Source organism: Ambystoma mexicanum, chromosome 5p (genome assembly GCF_040938575.1).
Source record: "Ambystoma mexicanum isolate Mex_15411 chromosome 5p, UKY_AmexF1_1, whole genome shotgun sequence".
NCBI classification, from domain to species: Eukaryota; Metazoa; Chordata; class Amphibia; order Caudata; family Ambystomatidae; genus Ambystoma; species Ambystoma mexicanum.
Window position 1 is genome coordinate 807,560,653 of NC_090930.1, and position 23,961 is coordinate 807,584,613.

General features: G+C 49.1%; 1 protein-coding gene across 1 annotated transcript in view; it reads left to right on the plus strand.

The window, feature by feature from the left end:
* FKBP9 (FKBP prolyl isomerase 9) overlaps window positions 1-23,961 on the plus strand; it is a 371,826-nt gene that overhangs the window by 222,918 nt on the left and 124,947 nt on the right. The gene's annotated exons all lie outside the window — the stretch shown is intronic.

Genomic DNA, 23,961 nt, shown 5'->3' on the forward strand with positions numbered 1-23,961 from the left:
CCCCATCTGCTTTTTGTAAGCATTATTGTCTTGACATGAGCTCAAGAGCTGATGTTCAGTTTGGTCAGGCTGTGCTGAAGAACCTGTTTCAGTAATGGGTATTTCCATCCACCCGTAGTTCCTGTAAGGAGTGCTTGGGAATCTCCCATAAGTATGGAGGAAAGGGGACTGGACGTAACAGTATAACCAAGTTTACTCACCATAGTGACCACCTTACTCCTAGTCCATAGTCCCCTTTCCTCCATACGCCCGCCCGCCGTCCCCTCTAATAAGGTTCCTCTGTTATTGCTAATAGGTCTCTGACCTGGCGATAGAAAAGGACTGATGGGCGATGCGCGGGGCGGAGCCAAGGTGGGCTGGGTTACGGCCGCGTGCCGGGCCCCGCGCAAGATAGAGAGGAAGGACACATTTTTGGAAACATTTTGGATGCTTTTCCCACAGGACGGAGAGATGTCCCATAAGTATGGAGGAAAGGGGACTATGGACTAGGAGTAAGGTGGTCACTATGGTGAGTAACCTGGTTATTCTTCAATCGAGTCATTTTAACAGTGAAAGACCAACCGGAAATCAGGTAGAACATGCAACCCCTGCAAATCGAGTACTGTGACTTTCAGTGGGAAAAGCAACCTCAGACCCTCTTCCTTTGTCCTGCCAGGTCTGGGGAAGTATCGGAGTATGGGCGTAAGTTACAGAGCTTCTTACCTACCCCTATACTCCCATTATAAGTCGATGGGCTAACACTTTTGGCTTTGCCATTGCTTGCTTGTGCAGTACTTCTGAAAGTTGGGACTGCTTCTGTTTGCTAGTTTAACTGCTACTCTAACCCTAAGAACCCTTCACTGGACCCCAGGCACTCTGCCTGTACTTTTTCCTGCTTCAAAGATTCTGTGGTCCTTTTACCTGAGCTATTGGGCAAAAGGCCCCAGACAACTTAGGGATCATTCTCTGTGGATCTTGAGTGCATAATACTAATCTTACCTTTCCTTTGCAGGAGTTTGTGATATGTAATATGCCATATAATAAGTGAATGTATATATGTATCTATTTTATTCAGTGCTGTGTGATAACTCTCCGTGTGTTTTGGCCAATAAATAATAATTGGATTTTTATACATTCTGTCTAAGTGTAATCTGTGATTCCCATTGTGTGACCTCATTGTGGACCCTTTACAAGCTCACCACCTCTGAAGAACCTAGCCTAGACCACCCGTCACTGCTACCTGAGCTAGTTTGGCTACAGCTCCCCAGAGTTGCCCCTGTCACAATATAGGTTGGCCTTCTATACATCTGTCCACCAGGCCAGACTATAGAAAATCAGTCCTAATAAATTGGTGTATGTTAGGTAAGATTTTCATAGTAATGATACATGTTCCTGACCTCTGTCAACCCGAGAACATTTTGCTTTACTGTTGGATTATTTTTCCTTATACCTTATTGAGTGGGAATCTTTTTCCAAACTCACAATCTTTTACTCATTTTATGGGTGTCCTTTATAAGACTCTCCATAGTGTCTTTTAAATGTTATTCTCTTTGACAACTTTTTGGCAATAAGTATCTATTCATGCTGGGTTGCCCTTGGGCTTCCCTTTTAACTTTCTCTGGCTAACCTTGTGAGTACTACAGTTCTCAAGGGTAGAAAGGATCTTTGGATCCCTTTTACATTTTATTAAGTGAGACCCACCTCCTACCTAATGTGGAGTGCTGGGGAGATACTCTGTATCCCCTTTCTCATTTTAAATGTAACATTTATGTTACAAGGACAAACTTAACTTTAATGGCTGGTGGCAGTGAACGTTTTTATTAATTCGGTGTACCTTTACCACGGGCTGTGTGCACCCATGGGTGCTCATTTTACCAAATTGGCCCCTGTCTTGTTTTTTCGCCATTTTAGTGTTATTTGTCCTTTCTTGTTCTTTCCCAGTCATCCAGGGCAGAACATTCCTTTGTGTGATTTTTATCTTTGGCAGGAGTCCTGTGGACTCCACGGCCAGGCTCCAGAGTGTCTGAAGGTAAGAAGCGAGGGAGGAGTCCAAAGCTCTGCGGCCCGTGTGAGATTCCAGTTCAAACTGGAAGTCTGGCTGTTCTGGAAGGATTGATAACCCCCCAAGTTTGAATGTTGCAAGGCTGTTTGATTGGCTGGGTCCGTGCATAACAGTCTGAACATGGAAGCTGAAGAATTTGTGGCTGAAACGATTTCCACTGACCAGAGAGCCTGCTGTGTAAGCAGAGCCTGCTGTAGCACTTCCTTCCAATCAACCTGGTGACTCCGAAAATGACGACCCCCGACGCAGAGCCTGGTGAAACCCACTAGACTCAAGAAGACCTGCATTTTGAGACCTCCCACACCGTGCTGCGACCTTGCGAGGCTGCAATACCCTGGGACCTCGAGCCATTGTGCGGTGCGCGGTCTTCCGAATCTCGCTGAAACGTTCGGAGCATCTTGCTGGATGTCCACAGGCACGATTTCAGTCAGAAAGGTCCCCTCACCAGAGTGCTGGACCTTGCAAACGGTGAGAACCCGACCAACGATATTCTGTCTTCTGTGCCTCTGAAAAAGGCACCAAATACAGCCATGAGGAAAACCTTGCCTGGAGCCTTCCCCGTGATCCTTGCTGCAAAAGTCCTTCCAGTGTCTTGTCTTCTGTCTTCTTAATGAAGGAATTCAACAACCAGGTTTTTGGCTGAACCTGAAGTCCTCCTGCTGCAAAATCTTCTTTTATGCTGAGGTATTGTGCTGGCTTGGATATTTACTTACCTTAAGTCTCTTGTGATTCCTGTGTAGTTTTGGGGTGTTTTCTGTGATTGGGATCCTCTTGTCCAGTCCCAGGCCCCTGCTGGAATCCTCCTAGGGTGTCTTCTGTGAAGACCCTGGACAGTCAACTACTTACTTATTCGAACAGTCTTCCTTAGGAACTCTGAAATTTGCTACATAACCTATCCTGACCTGAATGTTGGGCACTAGACCCTAGTGACCCTCTTCTGCCACTGAGAACATTGCCTAGAATGGAGAATAAGTGTTTAAAACTTGCAAAACAAGTTGGTTGGTAACTGTAACTCCGAGAGGGGACAGTTACAAAAGTTATTACTTACCTTAGAAATGTTCTGCCATTCTGAAAAGTATATGTAGGGTTATTTTACTTACCTTGGACATTTTCTGCCATTCTGAAAAGTATATACAAGGTTATTTTACTTACCGTAGAAAGGTTTTGCCATTCTGAAAAGTATATGTAACATCTTTCTTTCCTTAGAAAGTGTTTTGACGTTCTAACAGAACGTTGATGTAAGGTTCTCCAGCATGGGCTCTGGCATGGATTCACATGCTCATGAATATTCCCCGTCGTCAGGCTGGGAATCCTCGGTAAAGAAAAAATCAGTATCAGTTTCGGTTCTGATCTGTCTTTCTTAGTAGTAACCAATCACTGATCTCTGGGTCATACTGCCCCCAGCCAATGACTGCCCTCTCCCTAAGCCCCGCCTCTGGCAGCCATCCTCAGATTTTTACCGCACGATCAAGTGTTGAGAGTCCTCGTGTTTAGCTCTCGAGTTTTTTACTGCGTTTTCACGTTTTTTTCAGGAGAATTTCTAATTTTTTCGGTTTAATTGAGCCTCAAGCTCCACCGTTTCTACTTCCGATAACGGGGACCCGTTTTGGAATTCTTCTACGCCCCTCAAGGGTGAAGTTTTCGTCAAGTTTATACTTCTTGGAGGATTCCGGAAGATCTGCGGCCTACCTCAAAGGACATGGCCCAAGACAAGGGAAGCTCGACGCCTGGATCCAAGCTGTTCAGGTGCTGCCCAGGATGCGGATTACAGAACGTTTTCAAGGAGGACGAGCATTCGCGATGTCTCTACTGCCTTCATGAGGAAAAGACGCATGTGGAGAAAGACTGTGCGTTCTGCAAGAACCTTTCGGAACGGACCAAACAAGATTGTCGTTCCTGCCTCGCCGCCTGGCTGGAGAAGGGCACAGCAGGTGAGAAGGCGAAGAAGAAGTCTGAGCGGGCTTCTAAGTCCTGTGAGGGCGCCCCAGCGACGGGGGCCCAACAGAAGGCCAAGCACCGCGAGTCCGCGGGCACCGGGAGTGCCGAAAGGTCGGGCTCTTCGGTTGCCAAGCAGGGCGCTACTTCCCGGCACGTTGGACCACGAGCCAGCACTCTGGTTCGGGGAAGAGGAAGTCCGAGAACCCGGGTAGGCCGCTGGAGCGGACCTGGTCGATCTCGAAGGGGGAGCCAGGCGCTGACCCTCCCCCCAAGGCGAAGGCCCAGGACGCACCGAAGGTGGTGAGGGCTTTGATCCATCCGGCAAAGGCCTCTACCGAAGTGGTCGCTGGGACCCTGGCGAAGCCGGCTGAGACTACACCTGTGGAAACGCCCTCCAGGCCCAGAGTATCACTGCCACCGGGGAGGGATTCCTCTTTCCAGCCCATCGCTAAGACCCCCGTGAAACCCCGGCTGAAAAAGAGGGAGAGGGGGCCGGTGGCCATTACAGACTCGTACGACCAGGGCCCAGTGGAGAGGCCATCCCGTCCGTCACAGCCATTGCCCGAGCCCCAGGATAGCTCGGCGCCCATTTTGTTGGCAATCCAATCCTTATGCACCGAGATAAGGACGAGATTACCACGGACCCCGACGGAGGATCCAGAACCAGGCCCGTCGGGAAGCCCTCCGAACAAGCGGAGGAGAGTCCACCCCGCTCCGCCCTTGGTGCCGGCGAGACCGGTGGACCCCTCATCCCCCTCGCCAGACCCTAGAGAGGATACGGCGACGGATACAGCGATGGGGACGGACGATGACGGCAGCAATGACACAGCGGACATCCTGTCGTCACCCCCCCGCGGGCGTCTCCAGCCAACAAAATTGGCTCTTTCCACACCATGATAACCAGGGCATCCGAGCTCTTCCAGCTCTGCCCTGAAGAACAGAAAAAGGGGGGGTTTCTGTACCAACGACAAGAGGCCAAGAGGAAGACAGTCCTCGCGGTGCCCTTACTCGACATCTGGGAGGAGGGGCTTGCTGTCCTCAAGAACCCTTCTACGACACCCGCCAAGAGGGACAGGTACGAGAAGAAGTACCGAGTCCCCGATGCCGCCCCCTTGTGCCTCAGGGCCCAGCCCACGCCGGACTCTGTCGTCTCGGCAGCGGCTAAGAAGAAGGCAGCGGGTGCGGCGGCTTCAACTTCCACTTCCCCGCCGGACAGCGAGGGCAAGAAGTTGGACTCTATGGGACGACGAGTCATCTCGTCGGCAGCGACGACGATTAAGGCGGCCAATGCCTTAGCGATCGTGGCCCGCTACGATAGGGAGCTCTGGTTCAAGATAGCTCCCCTGCTAGACTTCCTGCCTGATGACAAAAGGGCGGAGGCCCTAGAAATTCTGCAAGAAGGCGAGGTGGCGTTGGATCACGCCATAACGGTGGCAATGGACATTACTGATACCGGATTTCGCCAACTGGGCAACAGAGTTTGCCTCCGACGACGAGGATGGCTCAAGGCGACAGACTTTCGCCAGGACGTCCAGACCAGGGTGTTGGACATGCCGTTCGACGGCACCAACCTTTTTGGTAAGGCGGTGGATGAGTCCCTACAGGCCATCAAGACCGACTCGGAGACGGCCTGGGCCCTGGGGGTGCTTCAACAGCGGCAGCCCTTTCGGAGCTCCGGAGGCAGACAGGGTGTCTCCAAAGGATCCAGCTGTGGCTCCTCCACTTACCGCCAGGCGGCCCGCTCCTCTTCCCAGGAGGCCTACAGAGGTCGCGGCAAGCAAAGGGGTTCCTGCCGCCGTCGCCAAGGCGGCAAGGCCGCCTCCAAGCAAGACTGACCCGGCCGGGTTGTCGGGCCCCCACCAAAGCACCCCGGTTGGAGGCCGGCTGAAGTTCGACAGCGTGTGGGAGTGTGGACACCCTGGCTAACGGGCACTCGCTGGAATTCCACAAGAAGTGCCCTCGCATTCCTCCCGTGGCCAGGAAGGAGAATCACGTCCCTCAACTACTGTTGGAGGTAAAGATGATGCTCAAGAAAGGTGCCATCAAGCTCGTCCCCAGAGGGCTCCGGAGTGTACTCAAGGTACTTCCTCATCAAGAAGAAGACAGGCGGTTGGCGCCCCATCCTGGACCTGCGTCGCTTAAACAAGTACATCAAGGCGCAGAAATTCAGGATGGTCACCCTTCAACAGGTGCTGGGACAGCTGGAGGAAGGCGACTTCCTATCGTCTTTGGACCTGGAGGATGCTTACTTCCACATCCCTATTCTAAAAAGGCACAGGAAGTTCCTCAGGTTCGTGGTTCAGGGAAACCACTACCAATTCAGGGCCCTACCGTTCGGATTAAAGTCGGCACCCAGGGTTTTCACCAAGTGCCTGGCACCAGTGGCGGCGTGGCTGCGTCTGCAGGGGATCCACCGACAACACCACCACGATGTTCTATATACGGAAGCAAGGAGGCACCAGATCCCCAGCCCTATCCAGGGAGGCCCAGGATCTGTGGCACTGGGCCATCGCCCAGGGGATGTTTCTGGTTCCCTTCCACCTGGCAGGAATAAAAAAACACCATTGCAGACTCGCTCAGCAGGGAGCTGCGCTCGTGCCACTAGTGGGAACTGCACCAGGACCAAGCGGATCGACTCTTCCAACGATGGGGCAAACCCCAGATCGACCTGTTCGCGACGGCGACAAACTCCAAGTGCCAGAGGTTCGCCAGCAGGTTCCCACAGCCGAGGAGCATGGGCGATGCTTTCTCGTTCCCTTGGGACGGCCTGTTTCTATACGCGTTCCCTCCGTTGCTGTTGCTGCTCCGCCTCATCAACCAGCTCAAGAAGTCCAGGTGCAGGATGATCCTCGTCGCACTGGCGTGGCCGAGGCAGATCTGGTTCCCGGACCTTCTGGACTTGTCTTCGTCCCCACCAGTCAATCTGCCGGCGGACGCGGATCTTCTCTCCAGAGAAGGAGGCGCCATTCTCCATCACGACCCACAGTCGCTGAACTTGCAGGCCTGGCTCCTGCAGCACTAGAGTTTGGAGGGTACGATATCCCGGCTGATTGCAGAGAGGTACTTGCAAAGGCCAGGGCGTCCTCAACTTTCAAGTGTTACGGTCATAAATGGAAGAGGTTCTCTGTCTGGTGCCGTGCACAGAAGATTAACCCTCTGCGGATTACGGCCCCTCAAGTGCTGCCGTACCTACTGTCACTGGCCAAAGCTGGACTGGCTCACGCCTCCATAAAAATACATCTGGCTGCCATCTCCCGATATACCAGGACTACGGGACGGTCGTCCTTGTGGTCTCATCGCCTGGTAAAGGAATTTATGAAGGGACTATTCCGATCGTTCCCGCCAGTGAAGGCCCCTGCCCCGGCGTGGGAGCTTAATGTGGTGCTGACCAGGCTCATGGGAGCCCCATTCGAGCCTATGCATTCGGCGCCTTTGAAGTTCCTGTCATGGAAGACAGCGTTCCTCGTGGCCATCACCTCTGCACGACGAGTGGGAGAGCTTCAGGCCCTATCTTGCAAGCCTCCATACTTGACTTTTCATGACACAAGGGTAGTGCTGAGGACGCACCCCTCCTTCATGCCCAAGGTGCCGTCGGACTTCCACCTCAACGAGCCCTTGGTGTTACCAGTTTTCTTCTCGTCGCCTTCGACGCCGGCCGAGAGGACTTTGCACTCGCTGGATGTAGCTAGAGCGCTGAAGTTCTATGTGGACCGCACAAAGAGTTTTCGGAAGACGTCACAACTGTTTGTGAACTTTGGCTCTGTGAATCAAGGGAAGGCACTCTCGAAGACTTCCATTTCCAGATGGCTCTCCGGCTGCATCATGCATTGGCACCGGTTGGAAAACCGACCGCTGCCCGGCGTCCGAGAGCCCATTTGTCCAGAGCGATCGCTGCTACCACGGCGTTCCTGTCTGGTGTGCCCCTGCTGGACATCTGCAGGGCTGCTACGTGGAGGTCGACGCACACCTTCAAAAGATTCTACTGCGTCGATCGGGACTCCAGGTAAGAGTCCAGGGTCGGCCAGGCAGTGCTGCGCAACCTGTTCGCTTAAGGTGAGCCTGGTGAGGAGGTAAGAGATGCTTAATGTTGAGTTGTTGTATTGCTTAATGTTGAGCCTGTTGCCACCTCCCGTGGTTGTGCATGTGTATACTGCTATGTATTCTTTTATTCATGAGCATGTGAATCCATGCCAGCCCCCATGCTGGAGAAGGAACAAGTTACTTACCTGTAACTGTTGTTCTCCAGCATGGGTCTGGCATGGATTCACATGCGAACCCTCCCACCTACCCCTCTGCGGCTCTTCACTTGGTCATACTGCCACTTGGCGTGCTACCAAATCTGAGGACGGCGGCCAGAGGCGGGGCATAGGGAGAGGGCAGTCATTGGCTGGGGGCAGTATGACCCAGAGATCATTGATTGGTTACTACTAAGAAAGACCGATCAGAAACGAAACTGATGCTGATTTTTTTCTTTACCGAGGATTCCCAGCCTGACGACGGGGAATATTCATGAGCATGTGAATCCATGCCAGACCCATGCTGGAGAACAACAGTTACAGGTAAGTAACTTGTTCCTTATAGTACTCATCTGTGATTTGGTTGTGCCTCTTCCCAAAAGTAATGCTGTTGGTTTCACTTCACTATTCCTGTTAGGATAAGTGTGTAAGTTTCCCAACTGGGTCTTGCTTCCCCTGACTTGCTGTTAGCCTGTCCAAAATAAGTCTGCATTAGGTTTTACCTATGAGTCATTCATAAAGTGTAACAATGGGTTTTGCTTTCCATGGCCTGTTTTAGACAGACACAAAGAGTCTTCGGTTTACACCTGCCTTTAAGTTTCTGATAGCTCTTGTAAAAAGTGTATAGGTTTTACTTACCCTGAGTATAACTGTGTTATCCTAAAATAAGTTAGTTATTGCTTCCCTTAGTCTGTGAACTGAAAAGCAACTGTAATTGACTATTACACACCAAGGTCCAACTCCCCTAGAATAACTGTGTTATCCTGAATCAGAGTTATAGGTTTATACTGTTCCTAGGATCTGTGTTTCTCTAGATCAGAAAAGTATATTGTCAAGTTGATATTACTATGCGATTTCCTACTCGGCGTCACAGTACAACTGATAGGGTCTACTACCCTGGTATTACTGAAAGTAATCTAAAAGTAACTATTGGTTTTGACTTCCCTAGAACTCCTATTAGGTGTTCCGAATAAGGTTATATGCGTTGGTCTCTTTATCTTCAAGCATAGTGTTGTGTTTTTATAATTGTGGTTATATATAATGTGATAGTACTTATTTCCCCCAAGATTTATCTGGGCCTACTTGTATTTAAATAAACAATTTATTTTTTACAATACGTAGTGTTTGTGTTTCTTTGGACCATTTGTATTACAATTTCATTTGTTCTGATTCTACAGCCCTCTCTCCCTTCTAAGATAAGCCTGGCTGCTCTGTCTAGGCTACCCTGAACTCGGGTGGTACAGCCTTATACTAAGAGTGGGGTCTTGTACTGCCTCAGTTGGATGGTTTTACTAAGCCCTTAGTTGGACTTCAGAAAAACTGTCCTAACAGTGTACAGCGGTGGGGTGACCCTCTCCACATAACATCTGGTTGTTTTGTGAAAAGGATGTGTATTGGGTACCACAGTGTAGAGCACTGGTGGTGTGTCCAGATAATACTTAAACAAAAGACTATAATTTTTGATTGCATTGTAGAAATAAATCACCTACTGTACTAGATATAATGGAAACAATCGCTTTCACCACTTTAAGTGCTTCCAAAGTGAATCAGTTAAAAAGGTTGTGTGCTGACAGGGGCTTGACAGTCTCTGCCACGAAAGCAGAGTTAGTTGTTAGAATTCTGGATTTTGAGAGAAATAAGGTTGTGCCTAACTTAGCAAATGGTCCTGATAGTGGAGCTGGCGCTGGACCTAGCAGCAGTAACGTAATTGCTGACAGTGCAGTGGCTAATTTTGAGGATGAGGAGGACCATCTATTCCTGACGTCTGCTCGGTACCCTGCAACCAAGAGCCTTCAAAAGTGTCCCGGGATCATCCTGTGGCAGACCAGCTCCGAATTTGGGCTACCGTGCTGCCGGCATCACCGTTCCAAGTTTTCACATGGAACTTGGGGGATCCTGAGCTGGCCCTGCGATACTAACCTCTGCAGAATTCTGGCGTCCTAGCACCAAGGGGATCCGAGATAAAAGGGAAAGTCCAACTGCACCAGTTGAGTCCCATTGCAACGCCGTGCTGCGATGACCACCGTCCGAAATAGCATACCTGACCCGAGTCCAGTCCTGAGAGGGGTCCTGCATTGAGTTTTGTTACATTCTTCAATCGAGAGTCCTTGCAACAGTGATAGACACCACGCGGAGATCAGCTAGAACCTGCAACCCCTGCAAATCGAGAACTACGACTTTTGGTGGGAAAAGCAACCTCGGACCCTCTTCCTTTGTCCTGCCAAGTCTGGGGAAGAATCGGAGTACGGGATGGGGGGTAAGTTACAGAGCTTCCTACCTACCCCTATGCTCCCATTATAAGTCAATGGGCTTAAAATAAGCCTTTATTCTAACACTTTTGGCTTTGCCATTGCGTGCTTGTGTAAAAGTTGGGGCTACTTCTGTTAGCTAGATTAACTGGTACTCTAACCCTAAGAGCCCTTCACCGGAACCCAGACACCCTACCTGCATTTTTTCCTGCTTCAAATATTGTGGAACTTTTACCTCAACTATTGGGCAAAAAGCCCCAGACAACTTAAGGCTGGACAATTTAAGTTTGGGATCATTCACTGTGGACCTTGAGTGCATAATATGAATGTTACCTTTCCTTTGCAGGAGTTTGTGATATGTATTATGCCCTATAATAAGTGAATGTACGGAGAGTGGCAGTCCTGCAGGAGAGTCTGTTGCCCGTTTCTACTGTTTTCAGTGTGGGGGAGGACCCTTACATAAACCCCTTCCATCCGCGGAGCGGGCGCGGAGTGGACGGAGAGTGGCAGTCCTGCAGGAGAGTCTGTTGCCCGTTTCTACTGTTTTCAGTGTGGGGGAGGACCCTTACATAATCCCCTTCCATCCGCGGAGCGGACGGAGAGTGGCAGTCCTGCAGGAGAGTCTGTTGCCTGTTTCTACTGTTTTCAGTGTGGGGGAGGACCCTTACATAAACCCCTTCCATCCGCGGAGCGGACGGAGAGTGGCAGTCCTGCAGGAGAGTCTGTTGCCCGTTTCTACTGTTTTCAGTGTGGGGGAGGACCCTTACATAAACCCCTTCCATCCGCGGAGCGGACGCGGAGTGGACGGAGAGTGGCAGTCCTGCAGGAGAGTCTGTTGCCCGTTTCTACTGTTTTCAGTGTGGGGGAGGACCCTTACATAAACCCCTTCCATCCGCGGAGCGGACGCAGAGTGGACGGAGAGTGGCAGTCCTGCAGGAGAGTCTGTTGCCCGTTTCTACTGTTTTCAGTGTGAGGGAGGACCCTTACATAAACCCCTTCCATCCGCGGAGCGGACGGAGAGTGGCAGTCCTGCAGGAGAGTCTGTTGCCCGTTTCTACTGTTTTCAGTGTGGGGGAGGACCCTTACATAAACCCCTTCCATCCGCGGAGCGGACGCGGAGTGGACGGAGAGTGGCAGTCCTGCAGGAGAGTCTGTTGCCCGTTTCTACTGTTTTCAGTGTGAGGGAGGACCCTTACATAAACCCCTTCCATCCGCGGAGTGGACGGAGAGTGGCAGTCCTGCAGGAGAGTCTGTTGCCCGTTTCTACTGTTTTCAGTGTGGGAGAGGACCCTTACATAAACCCCTTCCATCCGCGGAGCGGACGCGGAGTGCATGAGAGTGGCAGTCCTGCAGGAGAGTCTGTTGCCCGTTTCTACTATTTTCAGTGTGAGGGAGGACCCTTACATAAACCCCTTCCATCCGCGGAGCGGACGCGGAGTGGACGGAGAGTGGCAGTCCTGCAGGAGAGTCTGTTGCCCGTTTCTACTGTTTTCAGTGTGAGGGAGGACCCTTACATAAACCCCTTCCATCCGCGGAGTGGACGGAGAGTGGCAGTCCTGCAGGAGAGTCTGTTGCCCGTTTCTACTGTTTTCAGTGTGGGGGAGGACCCTTACATAAACCCCTTCCATCCGCGGAGCGGACGCGGAGTGCATGAGAGTGGCAGTCCTGCAGGAGAGTCTGTTGCCCGTTTCTACTATTTTCAGTGTGAGGGAGGACCCTTAAATAAACCCCTTCCATCCGCGGAGCAGACGCGGAGTGGACGGAGAGTGGCAGTCCTGCAGGAGAGTCTGTTGCCCGTTTCTACTGTTTTCAGTGTGGGGGAGGACCCTTACATAAACCCCTTCCATCCGCGGAGCGGATGGAGAGTGGCAGTCCTGCAGTCATGACTGTCAGGGCTGCAAGGGCAAACAGAGAAATGCGGGAAATTGATATGAACTCGGAGCAGAATTTCCCCCCGAGAGAGGAAGAAATGGAAGAAGAGGGTAGACACCTGAGGAGCGCCAAACTAAACCAGAAACAGCAGGGTCAAAAACAACAACAAACATTAACATCCAAGGATCATCTGGTGGCAAACATGGGATTGCTTCAAATGGGCTCCCCAAAACCGACGATCCAGCAAGAGCAAGCGATCACCACAAAGGTACAACCAACCAAAAGCAAAGTCTTCCGGCCACCGCCGCGGTTGAGCGGGACCCCGCGGAGGCGGCCCTCGAAGGGGGACCGCGGCCCGCATGGGACGGCGAGGAGGGGCTAACGGAGAGGGAATACATGGCTGAGGAGGTTGGAGCCGCCAGGAGAGCGAGCATCGGAGTGGGAGCCAGGCTCGCCGGTCCGGCGCAGCCCTCCATACCTCCCTCCCCCCTCGGAGCACCGCAGGGCGCTCCCCGCCCCACGGCGGGAGCTCTCGGAGGAGGGCTGCCGGGCGTGGAAGTTGCTGAGGGAGGGAGGGGAAAAGAGGTGGACGGTGCGATAGCCTCAGGAGAGGCAGAGCCGGAGGAGGTGGCGGGCACCCCACCTCAGGAGAACGGGCAGGGGGAGCCCGACAGAGAGCTGCACACTACAGGGGCATCACCGCCGTGTTCACTAGCGGAAGAGAAAGTGAAAGTGGTGGCTCTCATTCACAAAGAGGCGGAGGAAAGTGCAGAGACCAGTCTGGTCTCAGAAAAAATCAACAAACAAGGGCCATCCAACCCTAATAAAAAGAAAAGACAGAGAACAAGTTCTTTGCCTCTCAAGAAACTCAAGAACCGCAAAACAACGAAAAACAAGATCAGCATCAGAACGAAAAAAATTCCCCAGAAGCTCGAACAGCAACAAAAAACACCAGAACAATTGATGAACAAAATAAATGAAAACGAGCCACAGGGAGAAGGAGGGGCACTTAAAAACTCTATAAAGGATTACTTTTATGCAAACATAAGGCAAAAAGCAACAAAAGAGTACTCATAGAGGGAATTTACAGATCTCGAAATACTGGAAGCTTTAAATGATTGCTTACCGGTAGCAAAACTACGCAGAGTTGAGCACTATGTTAGTGACAACCGGTCATACAGTAATAGACGGGCCTCAGAAGGCAGTAATAAGGCACAAGGCAGCCGAGTGTCAAAGTGAGGGCTGAGGGGGAATCACCGAGCTCGATGCTACCCCAAAAGAGTCCCATGAATTCACCAAGAGGCCAGTTAAATCCGAAGCCGACAAATGACACAGAGAAGGGGGAACTGAAGAGAAATCCGGGCAAAGAGTCAGAAATGGGGACTGTCATGTCCCAGCGCAAAGGAAACCCCCATACCATCCAAGAGGAGAGCCTCATTATAGTTGACCCGGAAGGCCCAAATGATTTAACAACAGAAACAAAGGAAGGCTCCTGCAAGCTAAATCCGGCAACACCCTCACTCCTTGAGGGTACAGCCCCGAACGTAGACAACTTCACAGGAACAGACAGAGACAAAGTCCACAAAACCCCAAATAAAATGCTGGTGCCTAAAAAACTCAACCAAGTAGGGCTCTCCAAAGCCCAAAAAGAGAGCATGACAATAGAAAGGCCATCCACAGCAGGCATAGACGAGCTAAATCAAGAAAATCTTACGAGACCCCAAATCAACCAAAACTTGAATATGGGGGGAAATGACAATCGAAGTTCCCATATCGACAAAAATCGAAAAGGAAGAGCCTCATCAGAAACAACAAGGCCAACTCGAGGCAGCTGGACAAATCAGACAACAATGTTAACCGAATCACCCTTAAGAAGAACCTCTCCACATCAATTGACCAGCCCGACGGATTCCTCAAATAAAAAAAAAATGGACTTATTGTCAATTATGTCATCAGTGAACATTGCATTGGCACCACTCATGAAGCTTTATGAAACTATTGCTGACTCCTTGAAAGACCATACAAGCATCCAAGCGATGATTCACAGCAAAGTTATCTTCCTAGAAGCATATGTCATGGCTTTGGAAGCCAGAAAATCAAGCACAGTTATAACAAACGACGAGGGTTCGTCTTCCCGACAAAAAGAGCAGTATGGAGAAAAAGAACAAAGACCGGTGAGCAAAACCATGGGGACTCAAACTATAGCTACAATAGACCTCACAACAAATAACTTACCAACAGTGGGTGCAAATAAAGAGGCGAATCTAATACAAACTGGGAACCAACCAACAAGGAGACCACCACCTAGACAACCCTCAACTGGAAACCAAACCGCAGAAGGTATTTTTCAACTGTTCACACGACCAGTAAAACACAAGGAAACACCACTAATGAAAGTCAAAGAACCAGAGTCGAGGCAAACAAAAAACCCTGAAGCATCAGAAAAAAAGAACCATCAGCCTATCACCATCAATAATTGAAGCATCAGAAAAAAGAACCTTCAGCCTATCACCATCAATAATTGATCGTATTGAAAATGAAGAATTGATGAACCTGAGCCAACACCTGGCAGAAAACTCGCCTATGTGTCTAGCCCCAGCGAAGCTTCAACTTCACAATCACACAAAGAAAAGGAAAATACAGAATTCGCAGGAAGACATGAAGAAGTGACTGGAGAAAAAGCAGCAAAAAATTCTAGGGAAAACGCGAAGAATACAAAGAACAAGGGCGTCAGTTCAACTGAAACAGACAGACAGACAAAGCTAAAAAGGATGATGAAAGAAACAAAAAAAGAAAACGAAAGGACGAAATCGAGACCCAGAGACAATCAGACCCCAAGAAATCGGAAAAAAGAACAAAGACATAACTCCTTCAAACAGAAAGATGGTGAACGCGGTAAATCAAGAAGGAGATCAGAAGGTAGATGGGACGAACAAAAACACAAAAGAAAGCCGTACAGAAATATACCACCAGGCAGACCTTGTTCTCAATCCAGGAATGCCCACAATAAAACAAACGCTGAAAAGCGACTCAGCCCATCACAAGATAAAGGAGAAACGATCTTTCGGTATAGATCCAGAACACAGAAATATAACTTAAAACCGAGAAAAGTGGACAAAGCTAAATGGCGCATAAAGCTGACACAAGTGAAAGAAAACAGAGATGAAATAACCTTGAACCGAAACTCGGTGTTAAAACTTTTTAAACACATTCAAAGGCTGAATCAAATAAAATCGGAAGATCTGCTTGTGGTAGAGCCAAGCCATGTAAACGCAAAAGCAAAAACGGTACTCTACGTAACATCAACAACGTTGAAAAACCTGATTCTCGACTGTAGTGAAGAGCTGGACGAAATGGGCTATGAAGTCAAAGTGCAATCAACCACAAGCGAAGAAGACAATAAAAGGGAGGCTGAAAACAAAGGGCGTAATACGCCCAGCAGAAAGCAAGTAGGCAGACACCTAAAAAGTGCCATAGGAACAACCGGCCGTAAGAAATCGCCTGAAAAAAACAAGGAAAGAGCAAGAGCCCTGGAACCTGAAGAGAAACTGAGGGAAAACCGAGAAGCCTCCAAAGAAAACAAAAACTATGAAAGTTACACAAAAACCAAAGATACAAAAAAACTTAATAAAGCCAGGGCAATCCCAGAAACAGCGGCCAAACTTTCAACAGAAAAAGTCCCACAAAAAAGATGTGAACCCATGAAAGGCATATGGTCCTGGCTGCCTAAAACTCTGAGGGAAAAAAAGCAAATATAGCAACTCTTGAGAGATGAGCACATTTTTCAAGACAGACATCGCTCAACCCCCCAAAAGTGCGAACTAAAAATGTGCTCATGGAACACGAGAGGACACATCCACCTACTGTCTCCAAAAGACATGGATCTGGGGTCATATGATCTATTATGCCTCCAAGAGACCTGGCAGACTGAACCCCCTGCAATAAGGGGGGTTCGAAGTCATCCTTGCACCAGCCAAACAAGGACGTCGAGGAAGACCTTCGTCGGGTTTATTGATTGCATCTAAAAAAGACTCAGGGATCAAATTAGAAGAAACATTGATCAGCAACCAAATGATTCTGATGGTCAAGGCGGCATGGACCCGTTGGAATACTGACAAAAATGCCTACGAGAAGTCACCTTAATCGTAGCAAACACCTAGTGGAACCCCGCAATCATAGAGCCTACCGCCTACATAGAAAAAATGGAGGACGCGATAGATGAGGCACTATCTGAACATCTGGTAAAATACTTCCTCATTTGCGGAGACCTGAACGCTACGTGCATGAGCTCGGACGAAAGAGAGGCAGACCTAGGTCATAACTCAACAGGCAAACAACGTGGCAATCTATGGGTCAAATTGATGAATTCAAGAAACCTTCACAATTTGCACGAAGCATTCCCAGACTTCAATCGCCCGCCATCATGGGAAAGAAATGAATTGACAGGTATCATAGACTACATCTTCGTCACCGAACCATTACTGGCAATAACGAAAGACTTTGAAATTACACGAGTAACAGTAAGTGACCACAACCCCCTGTCAACAACTTGGATGTCAATAAGGCCCCGGAATGATTACGCTAAGCACCAAGTCATAGTCAACACGAAGGGAAACCGTCTACATCTTACAACAGATGCCATTGTGGAAATAGAAAAAGGATTCAGCTCAATGTCAAATCATTTGGGCAAAAATAAAACAGACTATACGCCACTTCTGACGAAGTTCAAGAAGACCCGTAAAATAAAAACAAACAGTGGAAATCCCCCAAGACACGTGTACGACCTAACACTGGTGGAGAAACGCCGGGCACTGCGTAAAATACAACGCAAAGGAAAATCTTCAGGATCTCCAGGGGCTGTGAGAGCAGCAGAAGCGGAAACCGAACTCTACAAAGCATGGGTAAAAGGCCACAGACTGTCCCTCTATCAACAAGATGCCGAAAATATCCTAAAAGCGATAAGTGGCAAAAACATAAAAGAATTTTGGAAAATCTTGAGAGCGGTTAATGAAACCCAAGAAAACACAATCATAACCGAGATTGGAGAAACTACGTGGACAAAACATTATACTACTATGTACCTGGCACCAAGTACCAACTTAAAATTACAGGGCGAAATGTCTCCAGAGCCATGGATAAACATAGATGACCCACAGGAAATCCGATTAAAAATCAGAGGCTTAAAAAACTCTCATGCCCCAGGACCCGATGGGATTACGAACACTGATTTAAAAACAAATCAAAATGAGTGGGCAAGTCTGCTAAGTAAAATCTTTGGCAGATGCTGCAACTTGAAAACGATACCACCCTCATGGAAACAAGCAACAATGGTACCAATAGTCAAGAAAGGAGACAAAAAGGACCCGATAAATTACAGACCCATTGCGCTCCTGGATGTTATAGGTAAAGTGTTTGGCTCAATGCTTCTTGACCGCTTTAAGATCTGGGCGGAGGAATCACCTTGCAACGACCCACTCCAAACTGGATTCAAAAAAAATCTGGGCACGACAGCGAACATTCTAATGCTAAACGTGCTGAAAAACAGAGTACTGGAAGGGGGAACGAGAATTTTCGTGGCGTTCATCGATCTGACCCAAGCATTCGACCGGATTGACAGGGCCCGCCTATGATCCAAACTTGAAGCCTGGGACTGTCCACCTTGTATACTAAATCCGATTAAGGCTCTGTACACCGACACTTCAATACGCATTCGACTTGACCAAAACGGCCTCTTATCACCCATTCCAACAGCGCGGGGAGTGAAGCAGGGGTGCCCGTTGGCCCCGGCCTTATTTCTGGCATTCATTGGCGACATCCAAAACGAGGATCCAGAAATTCGAGCATTTCCTCCAAAAATCTGTAAAATGCCGATAACACGATTGCTTTACGCAGACGACTTGGTCCTAATGGATCACACACCAATAGGTCTGCAGCGCCAATTGACAAAGCTCCAATGGTATATGCAAGAAAACAAACTGGAAATAAATGCAAAGAAAACAAAATTCCTAGTACTAGAAAAAGCGACCAGGAAAACAGAAAAACTGAAACTAAAACTGGAAGGATCTCTGATCGAGCGAGTGTTCGATTTCAAATACCTAGGAGTAACCCTGGACTCCTCTTCGCAAGACAAAGCCATGCAATTGTCCCTGATGACTAAAGTCAATAAATTGGCAGCTCAAGCTAGGGCCATAGATAAAATGTTCGGGAGATTCTCGCTGATCCCTGTGCTAGAACACTACAAGAAAAAGGTGATGCCGACATTAACATATGGGGGGGACGCAATGTTGAACCTACCACCATCCATCTGGACAAAAATTGAGGCAAAGTTTTGGCGAAAAGTACTTAGACTCCCAAACTCGACCCCAATAGCCTCAATTCGACGAGAGCTCAGTTTACCATCTCTCAGAAGCTCAGTCTCACAATCGTCTCTAAGGCTGTTCAGGAAATGCCGGATGGCCGAGCCACCATCAATATACATTCTCATCAACCTCGAAATAGAAAGGAACACAAGCAAATCCCTTAATAAATGGAAAGAAGAAAACATCAGCTTGCTAGAACAGGTCAAGGCAAATGAAGAACAACTAATAAAGTACCCAAAGAGAACCTTCACCAAAATCAAAGAACTCGACTGGATAAACACCCTGGAGACAGCAGGAAAAAATAAACTAACCTTACACCTGCCTCCAAACACGAAAAAACTCAATGAACTCCAGGAGTATATAAAGAAGTTCCCATCCAGGAAAGGGAGATACATGCTGATGAGGGCCCGTTTAAATGTACTGCAGACAAACAAGATCTTGTCAATTAGATGCCAGTCGGAAAATAATTGTTGTCGATTTTGTGAGATACAAGAAAAGGAAACAATCCGCCATTTGCTCCTAAAATGTGCCTCAAACCAACATATAAGAAGCCAATATTTAAAATCAACCTTCACAGACTTCATCATAGAGGACGAAGAAATATGTTGGTCTCGTCTGATTGGAGGCGACAAAACACCATGGCAAATAGCTACTTATAAAATCTTGGAAGCCATAAACTGGCCGACAAAGGCACATTTTTAGAGAGCTGTTCTCTTTTTCTTTTTCTTCTTCACGACCGCAGACAAAAGATAGAAACCTCAAATTTTGTAAAAATCTTTTGATTAAACATAAAAAAAAAAAAATAAATAAATAATAAGTGAATGTATATATGTATCTATTTTATTCAGTGCTTTGTGATAGCTCTACTTGCTAGTAGTCATTTTGCTATAGTGTGTTTTGGCCAATAAATAATTGTATTTGTATACATCCTGTCTAAGTGTAATCTGTTATTCCCATTGTGTGACCTCATTGTGGAACCTTTACAAGCTCATCACCTCTGAAGAACTTAGCCTACACCGCCTGTCACTGCTACCTGAACTGGTTTGGCTACAGCTCACCCAGAGTTGCCCCTGTCACAATATTGGTTGGCCTTCTATACATCCGTCCACCAGGCCAGAGTATCGAAAATAAGTCCTAACGGGCAGTCTGGTATGAGAGAGGAAGGAGAGGAGGAAGAGGATGGCAGCTTAAAGGAGAGCTGTGTGTCATCAGAATAACACTGGAAATGAGGGAAGAAGGTGTAGATCAGAGGGGCCAGGTAGATGTTGAAGAACCATGGCGATAGGTTGGAGCCCTAAGGGACGCCACAGGTAGAGTGTGAGGTGGAGGAAAGAAAGGGACCTGTTAGTATTTGGGAGGGTCTGTTTGAAAGGAAGGAGGTCAGCTACGCCAGTGCCCTGTGCGTGATGCGTAGGGTATCATGGAGACGATTTATGAGGATGGAGTGTTTGACTGTGTCAAAGGCAGAAGAACGATGAAGAAGGATGAAGGAGGATCAGAACTGAGGAAGTGTTTGAGTCAAGGTTACAGAGCAGGTATTCACGGATGTTCGGGAGAGCAGTTTCCGTGCCTCTGGCTGCCCTGAAATCGGACTGGTGGTCATGGAGGCAGCCAGCCATTTCAGTGTGGCGTGTCAGTTGGGGGATGACCAGCTTCTCCAGGACTTTGCCCAAGAATGGGGTGATAGAGATAGGGCGATAGTTAGCCGGGCAAGAAGGGTCAGCAGATGGCATTTTTAGGAAAGGGTGCACAAGCGAGTGCTTAAGGGATTGTGGGAAGGAGCCAGTGGCAAAGGAGTGGTTGCATAGGTCAGCCAAGGCCGGGGCGAGAGAGGCAATGTTGTCCTTGATGGTGTTGGAGGAGCAGGGGGGCACCTGTTTAGAGGAACCTTTCATAGAGTGGACAACTCTAGAGATCTCATCCAATGGGAGAGAAGGGGTAGTGGAGAGGTGGGCAAGGGAGGTGAGAGAAGGGGTTAGGGTGGGAGCAGATGGCAGAAAGGACAGGATGTCCAGAGTTTTGGAGAAGTTGGTAGCAAGTGCAGTGCATAGGGCCTGGAAGGGAGGAGGAGAGGAAGAGAATGCAGTAGGATTGGCAAGTTCCTTCCAGATTTTAAAGAGCTCAGCCGTGTTATTGCTGGCTCCAGAGATGAGGGCTTGGACATGAGCCCTCTTCTTAGAGCAGATGGTAAGACAGTATTGCCTTTGGAGTAGGAGGCAGGCCAGTTTATCAGAGAATGAGCTAGATGCCTGCCACTTCCGCTCTGCAGCCTTGCACTTGTGTTTCAGAGTTGCCAAGTCGGAATCATACCAAGAGTTCCATTTCGAGGCAGGCTTCATGTGGATCCGCATGATGGGGGCAGGGATGTCCAGGGTGTTAGAGATGGAAGTTACCTTGAACAGAGTCAGAAGGAGAGTCTAAAGAAGGGGGGATGTGGGGAGAGGGATGAAAGAAGAGGCAAATGCAGCAACTGACACACACTTAATTAGTTCAGTGATGGAGCAGGAGACTGGCAGTGTGGGCAAAGGCATCAGGGGACAGGGGAGGTCAAGAGGGTATGAGAGGAGAGACTGGTCAGACCGGGAGAGAGGGGTAGTCAGAGGGTTGGAGAGTGGGATGTCAGTTTAGAAGAGAGCATCCAAGGTGTGTCTGGCAGAGTGGGTTGGGCCAGAGGGAAGGATAGTGAGGGAAAGGGTGTTGCAGAGGTTGCAAAAGAGTACAGTAGCCACATCCAGAGAGTCGAGATGGATGTTAACGTCCCCAAGGAAGATACGTTTGGGGGAGGAGGCAATAAGAGAGGAGGAGATAGGTCTGCCCATTCTGTGAGGACGAGGGAAGTTGCTCCGGGTGCCTGTAGATGGTAGCAAGAGTAAGAGAGAGGGTGGGCGAGACAGTCTACAGACTAGGCTTTCAAAGGATGAGTAGGTTTGAGTGGGGATGGAGGCAGGAACCCACTCGGGGAAGATCAGAGCCACTCCGCCGCCAGGCCAGGAGGGCCTGGGATTGCACAGGATCTTGTAGCCCTCAGGAAGAAGAGTGTCAAAAGCATTGACAGAGCTGCCTTAAAACACATCTCAATGAGAGCAAGGGCGTCAATGTCTTCAAGGAGGAGACAGATGTCAGAGCAGTGTTTGATAGCAGAGCGAGAGTTGGGGGTAGCTAAGTGAAGCTGGTTGCCCCCTTTAAATGATTGGCGGGGGCCACAAGTGTGGGGTGCCACCACTGGGGGGAGAAAAAGGGGATGAGGGAAGGAGGGGTGGCGAGAGGGGGGGGGGTTGAAGAGAAATGGAAAATGCTGGTCAAGAAGAAAGAGGAGGTTGGGCTGGGAGCCCTAGGCCCTGATAGTGCCATTGTGATAGACATTAATGGTGCAGTTGGAAGATGCGAAGTGAGCCAAGAGCACTTCCCATCTGGTGCCGCTAGTAATGGGAGAGGAAGAGAAAGGGGTGAGGACAGAAACCATATGGCGAGTCTATAATCGGAGGAAGGAACAGCAATGAGAATGTCAGTGATAGTCCGTCTGGAGGAAGCATTGATGTAGATGTCAAACAGACCGGGGTTGGAACTCGGAGTGCCTTTTTTAATTGTCTTCCTTCCAGACTTCGTAAGAGAGGGGGATAGGTGATGGAGAAGCAGTTAGAATAGATAGGAGAGATGGAGAGCACCATGAGGACAGAGACAAGGGGTGGGGGTAGCAGGAGAGAGGGTTGGAAGCACTAAGCAACAGTAGGATCTCACCAGGTGGCCAAGCAGACAAAAATCAGTGAGCACACTAGAGATGCCCAGATTAAAAGATTATTAACAAATTGGAAGGCACACCTGAATTCGAATTTGCCAGAAAGCACTAAAACACAGTACAAAGTGGAGGATGCATAGTTGGAAAAGCACACCTAGATTTGATTTTTCACAGAAACACTTAAATGCAGCATAAAGTGGAGAATGCACAGATGTAAAGCACACCTTGGAGACAGAGCAAACAGCAGATCAACATGTGATGGAAGAGAGAGGCATCTACAGGCAGCAGAAAGAGTAAGCATGTGAAGATAGTTGCAGAAGTGAGTGTTAAAGCAGGGATTAAAAGAGAGCATGGCTTTGGTGTCTTTGATGAAAGGACTGCATGCTCCAGGTGGTCATTAGAAAAAAGCGGGGTGGCAATCCAATCGAGGCCTGCATAGAAGCGAGTCGTGTGGAGAGGGCCGTAGTGGAGGTTCACATTTGTGAAGAGTGGCGGCACAGAATGCATCTTAAGTTAGGAGTGTGGGCACACAGCCAGTGGTTTTTAATCCGCCAGACCCAAGTTCGATTTTGAGGGATAGAGGGCAGCTGGTGCAGCAATGGTGGTGCAAGGTGAAGATTGCTTACCTGGATTTGCAGTTCAGTTGTGTGGCAGGACATCTTCCAGGGCATCCAGGCCCAGACAGGGAGGGACTAGGCCCTTTGAGTGGGGCGGCAATCGCCTACCGGCTCCGGCGGCTCGTTTGAAAATGAAGAGATGGCCAGCCAATCAGGCAGACAGGCGGCGGAGGCGATGATCAGTTGATGAAGCTGCCTCGCCTGGTGACCATGATGGAAGTATCTTGCGCCCCGTTAAAGTAAAGTGAGCTTGCTCCTGCACAGCTGAAGGGCTGAAGTGCCCACAAGACTGGTGAAGAAAGATACCCTCTCCTGACTCTAAGCCTTACTGCTCTGCTACCTATCTTGATTGGTTTGGCCCGACTTACCTGTTAACCATAATAGGTTGGCCTCCCACAATTCCACCACAGAGTTGATTTTGAAAATCCACCTTGACATACATGTAGTATGGGGAGGAGAGAGGTCAGAGGGGAAGTCATAAGATCAAGCGAGCAGCTGGAGAGTGGAGACAGCAAAGGGGAGAGAGAGAGAGGGCAATAAGACCAGGAGATGGAATCTAGAGAGGAGAGAGATCAGGAGGGAGAGTAGAGATGGGAGAGAGAGAGCGAGCACCAGGAGAGGTAAGCGAGAGAGAGGAGGGTGGAGCAGACAGGAGACAGACATATGGAGAAAAGATTAAGGAAACATTTGAGAGACTGTCTCAGGAGTAAGGTCTGGTCAGAGCGATCCGACTATCCCGCTAGGTCATCCAGGAAGTCCCTGAACGAGTTAGAAAGACAAGGCTGCAGCCTTTAGGCCCTCCTATACTTGGGATACTAGCCTAGACAGTAGAAGTCACCTGGATATAAAAAATCTGCACTGTCTCATCATACCTGTTTGACTAGGGAGCCTGGGCTATGGAGGTGGAAGCCGCC